The following is a 6,402-nucleotide window of genomic DNA, read 5'->3' on the forward strand; positions in this document are numbered from 1 at the left end:
AGAGAAGAGATGCTACAACAAGTTCCAGAATGTTTGTGGTCTCGGCATAGTACCGATATTGGTCTTGTGAAGTCAGCCCAACCAGTAAGAGCAGAACTCCGACCAGGAGTCACACTACCTTGGAAGAACCAGTATCCTCTGAGTGAAAAGGCAATCCGAGGAATTGAACCACAGATTGAGGGACTTTTGAAGGCGGGTGTTTTGAGGATAACACAGGATCCCCAGAGCAACACGCCTTTGTTGCCTGTAAAGAAACCAGATGAGTCATATCGCCTGACACATGATTTGAGAGCAGTGAATGAAGTAGTAGCAGAAGTGCCGGATCCACATACTTTGTTAGCCCAAATTCCTCCAAATGCGACACATTTCACAGTGTTAGATTTATGTGGTGCCTTTTTCAGTGTCCCACTTAGCATAGAAAGTCAAAGCTTATTTGGGTTCACGTACAATGGACAATCTTATGAGTATGAGAGATTGCCACAAGGGTTCAAACATAGTCCTCACATTTTCAATAAAATATTGAAGGATGATTTGGTCGGGATAGATCAGGTTTTGAAAAGCACTGTAATTCAATACGTGGATGACATTATCATTTGTTCACCAGATGAGGAGACATGTCATAAGGACTCAATTAAATTGCTACAAATACTGGCAGAAAAGGGGCATAAGGCCTCTCTGAAAAAGCTGCAGTATTGTCAGGAGAAGGTAGCTTATTTGGGTCAAATGATAACGCAGGGACACAGGAGCATCTGATAGTCATTTGGAGGCTATTCGCCAGGCTCCGAAACCCAGAACAGTCCGAGAGATGATGACATTCCTTGGTATTGCAGGATATTCCTCAGCATGGGTTGAGGATTATGCTAGCTTGACAGGGCATTTGAGAGCTATGATTAAAGATACTGGGAATGCTAAACTCCACTGTAATCTTTCCTGGACACAGGATGGCCTTTTGGCATTTGAAACAACCAAACAGAAGTTGCAAGAGGCTCCGGCGCTAGGACTTCCAGACTACTCAAAGAATTTCTTGCTATATGTATCTACTTCCACTGGAGGAAAATATGCATGTGCAGTTCTTTGTCAACCAACAGGTACGGGGACGAGTCCCCAACCTATTTCTTACTACTCCACTGCTTATTCAGAGGTAGAGTTAGGGCTACCACTGTGCTACAGAGCAATGGTGGGAGTTTCTCTAAAGTACAACAAAGCATCATCTGTCACGATGGGTTATCCAGTAACAATTCTTACACATCATAGTCTCAGAAATCTTTTGAACTATGGTAAGAACAACTTGACTATGTCTAGGCTCAGAGACTATCATAGGCTCTTAGAGCAGGAAGATGTCACCCTAGCAAGGTGTGCTACTGTGAATCCAGCTGAGAATGTGCCAAACTCCAGAAGACGGTGAGCCACACGATTGTGTTCAAGAATCTGAGATCAGATTTACAAGCCCTCCCATTGCGTGAGGTGGATCTGAAGTATTGAACCGATGGGTCTTGTTATCGTGTGGGCGATAAGCTAAGTGCTGACTATGCAGTAGTAAAAGCCCAGGGAACTGGATTTGCTGTTGAGAAGGCTGAAGTGATACCACAGCCCGCATCTGCACAGCTCGCTGAGCTTGTGGGGCTAACTGAAGCGTGTTTGTTGGCGGAAGGCAAGCGAGTGACAATATATACAGACTCCGCATATGCACATAATGTGTGTCACCTGTTTGGAGCAGTGTGGAAGAACCGAGGGTTTAAGAAAACGGATGGTTCTCCGATGATACTAGCACCTCCAGACTTGTTGGGTCTAATGATTCAGGAGGCACATGGGTTAGCTCACGTTGCAAGGGGGGAAGTTAAGAGAAAGATCACAAAGGAGTATGGTTCTTGGGCACCATGTTTGCTTGAACAGATTGATTATGTCATAGGCAGGTGTATTATCTGTCTGAAAAACAATGTTCGGAGGGGAGTGGCGGTTCCTCCTGGTCACATTCCAACTCCGAGGGGTCCTATGCGTGAACTAGTTGTGGACTATGTTGACATGATAAAACCGATTGAAGGTAAAAGATATATGCTGGTCGTGGTGGACAGATTCTCACGATGGCCCGAGGCTTGTCCAACCAAACGGAAAGATGCTCAATCAGTTGCCAAGTTTTTATGCAGAGAGGTCATAAGCAGGTGGGGACTTCCAGATTGAATATCCTCAGACAATGGGAAGGAGTTTGTGGATAAAACGGTGAAATTGATTTTGCAAAAACTAGGAATTAAACAGCGTCTTGGTGCAGTCTATCATCCGCAAAGTCAAGGGATGTGCGAAAGAATGAATGGTGTTCTGAAAAATCGTATTGTCAAAATATGTCAGCACACAGGCTTAAATTGGGTAGCAGCGCTTCCATTGGTGTTAATGGTATGTCGCTCTAGTGAGCTCCGCGATTTACATATGACACCTCATGAGTTGGTTACAGGAAGACTGATGCCAACACCTTGTCTGCGGACAAGTGGAAAGGGTCCAAGCCTGGCCCTTTTGGAAGATGAAATGCAAAAGTATGTTACATATATGGTTAATCTGCATAAAAGAATATCCACATATGTTTCTGACAGGCAAACAAAAGAGGAGGTGCAGGAGAGGCTGGATGAGCAAAAAAGGAACACAGTGCAACCTGGAGACAAGGTGTTCGTGAAGGTGTTTAGAAGGAAGTGGTATAATGAACGCCGGGAAGGACCATTTGAAGTAGTTCGCAGTACTGGAACCGTGGTCCAGGTGAAAGGGTCTCCAACGTGGTATCATTTATCACATTGTGTCAAAGCACCAAGTGAAGAGGCGCCACATTCACAGATTCAAGATGCTGAAGGTTCCAGAAAGCCCGAAGACAATGTGGAAGAACATACACCAGACAGGGAGGTGCATGCAGATCCCCAGAGTCAGAACTCAGAAGGAGAGATTGCCCAAGTTGTGGAAAATGTTGATGTTCCTGTGCACATTCCTGATGATGCCAGAAATGACATGGCAGTGGATGAACGGGAAAGAAGATTGTGTGACATTGTCTTTCAACATGTCCCAGACACAGCAGGACCTAGTTCAGTTGCCTGCGAAGCGCCAGAGATATCAAAGGGCGGTGACTCCGCCACAGAACAACTCAGGGATCCAGTTAGACAAAGGAGCCCAAGGCCGGTTAGGAAAAAGGTTAAACCAAACCGTTACTAGAACCAGGGTTGAAGTAACCTTGGGGAAGTCAGTTCAGCTTCCATGTCAGTGTACAGTAGAAAATAGTGGTGAAAGGAAACTTAAGGTTGAGTGGGAAGATAGCCATGGTAGGTTTCTAGTTCTGTCAAAGTCATTCCAGTAGGGAAGTACACATTACTTAATGATAAAAAGAGACTGAAGGTTGATGGAGATTGTAGTTTTTATGTACAGAGGCCTCAACAGGAAGATCAAGGCGATTATAGGTGTTCTTTTTACGACATTTTGGGAGTGAGCAGTACGAGTTGGGATTTAGAGTTCACAGTGTCTCTAGTGATACTAGGGGAGAATAAGAGTAGAGGCCTCCAAGATGTTGGGGAAACGAGTGAATCAACAACGATGACATCAACTCTCCAGACGAAAGCTGGGAAAATGGAAGAAAAATCAACCATTCCAATGTTAAAAGCTATCGAAGGTATAAATGTATCACATTTAACTACAACGGCACCTCAGATTGTGTCTATAACGTCACCTCCATCAACTACTGTGATCAGAGTTAAGCTAGGAGGAACAGTTTACCTTCCTTGCCAATGTGGAGGATGGAATGTTGGTAGTAACAGTCCTCCTAAGTGGGAAAATAGTCGTGGTGAAGATTTGTTGTTGACAAAACCTGGAGATGGCATTGTGTCTCGTAAACAAAGGAAGTATATTTTGTTTAATGATGTGAAGTGGTTGAAAACTAGAGGGGATTGTTCACTTGTCCTACGTAACGTAACATGGGAAGACCAAGGGGAATATATGTGTACTTATTTAGAACCGGAGTTTAAATTTGATCCATATCAAAATTATTGGATCGAAGGTCATATAACTCGTAGAGTGATACTGATGATAAAAGATTTGAGTCCTATTGGAGTTTTCACAGTTACTAAAGGGGTTCAGGAACAATATACCACAGTAACCACGTCAAGGGTGAATAGTACACAGATGAAGCCTGGTACTTTAGGTCAAGAAACAACTGAGAATGTTCATATAACAACTCAGGCGACTACTCTAGCTATGACTTTAAAGGGAATGAATGCTACAACAGTGACGACATCTTTGGCTTCTACGACATTTGTAAATGTAACACAGACATCCAACGTGACATCTTCGACAGTTAAGGATGTGATTAATGTAACCCAGAAGCTAATGTTCAAAATAGAGCCTAGTGTGAACAGTAATAATGAGATTGTTGAAGTTAGAGAACAGATGATAGAAGAGAACTATGTAGATTAATCTGTAACAGCTCAGAGGACCGTTTCAGACGTAGATAATAACTTTTCTGACTCTGATCAGACACCAGAATACATGACTGGTCAATATCATGCATTACAAAAGAGAGAAACTAAATGGAGGGTGTTCGGGTTTGATCCGTCAGTGTTACAGATTGCAGACCCTTGGGCAAGTAGGAACTTATGGTTCCAGCAATTAACTCATTCCGTAAGATCGGTTGTGAAATGGAATGGTCCATGTCTAGTAAAAGTCCTAACGCCAAACTCATGGCCTTCAATTTTAGAGACTACAACAGAACCACTAATTGTCAAAGTTATGCACTATCATGGTTGTTGTATCAGCAGCAGTCAGCAAAAGATGTAATAATGGCTTGATCAATACATCTGTTTAGGCCGAGATTTTCTTGTTCTTGGTTGGAAGGATTATCATATGTAAATGTACTCGATCAGCATGAAAATATCAGAACGGCGGTCCCGGAAATAATGGAAGTGACATCAGTTTGAGCTGATAGCTGTTTTTGTTCAAATACCACTTATGATGGGCCGGGAATGTTTATGGGGATATCAGATTGTGATAAATATAAGATGGACTTGGGTAAACATGAACATTGGTCTAGTAATGATTCATATGAAGTAACTTTTGATGTACCAGACAACAAAAAGGGTAAAACTGTAAGGGTGAAGGATCAAAGTTTGCCTGGGAATGTGACTATAGGGAATTTCAAGGATGTTTGGTGGGTTTGTGATAAGGCATACATATTTCTACCATATGGGTGGACAGGATGCTGTTATATGGCAACATTGAAACTTCCATATGGGGAGTAAGGAAATAACTTACTGAACATCTATTCTTTATGTGTAGGTTGTGGTCGTGGATTTCCCCCCAAGGCTCAATGCAGAGGAGTCTGTGCAGGACTACCTGCGACAAGAGTTTCGTTGTGTGGCTGCATCTGCAGGTGTGTTTAAAGAAACAGGATTTATGACGATTTGCATGTTTACCAGTTAATATATGCTTATGATGTAGAGAACACATTTTCCACAATTTAATGCATATATAGACACTTTTGTCAATGATTTCAGTAATTGATGATTTTTCTTTGTTGTTTTATGGCGTCCTGTACTGGTGTGGTGCTGATCGTTTTCCGTTGCACAACAGTGAGCTGTGGTGCAGAGATGGTGTAAGTAAAATATGCTGATATGTGCAAAAGTGTGATGTACATGTGTTTGTAGATTATTGCAATCAATTCATGTTGATTTTCAAGTAGTCTATGTCTAAAAGTAATTTATCTATTATTGATTTTCAGGTCCATTTGAGTGACAACAAAGGGATGCCCATCTTGGCAGACCGCTTATGGCTTGCTGCACATGACCACCTGCAAAGGAAGGAGCTTGCTGTTTCAACCCAAAAGCCAGATGTTTCTCCCAAGACATCACCTCCTGTTGGCAGGATCCCTCCAAAAGGTGCCGGTCGTGAAGGTCAAGGTGCCAGAACCAACAGCACCAATGTGGCGGTTAGTTTTACCCGGCAACAAGGTAAGAGATTGCACACTGAAAACTTTGTAGCTGATTGTTCAAACACGTATTTAGCGTTAACATGGTATCATGTAATGATCAAAGGAGACACGTTTGTATAATATAAAACATTTTTTGTCATTACAGAGGCAATATTCTGTGGAACCAGATGAGTCTTGTTCATGAGGTATATTCTCAGCTTCCTTAGAAGGTCGGCTTCCAACACACCGGGTCACATGTGTTTCTGGTCAGTGTCCTCCTCGAAAGAATGCCCGTTGACCTGTTGGAGGATCGGTCCGTACCTAGTACTTGGTACGGTTCCTGTGTCTGGAACCTATTTGTTTAGATTAGAGGCCTCTGCATGACATTATGTTGTTATCTCAAGTCATGATATATGGTACTCGTTCTTATGTCTGAAACATATGTCTTTGGTGAGAGGCCCCTGTGCGACGGTCTC

Source organism: Cyclopterus lumpus, chromosome 25 (assembly GCF_009769545.1).
Source record: "Cyclopterus lumpus isolate fCycLum1 chromosome 25, fCycLum1.pri, whole genome shotgun sequence".
Classification (NCBI taxonomy): Eukaryota; Metazoa; Chordata; class Actinopteri; order Perciformes; family Cyclopteridae; genus Cyclopterus; species Cyclopterus lumpus.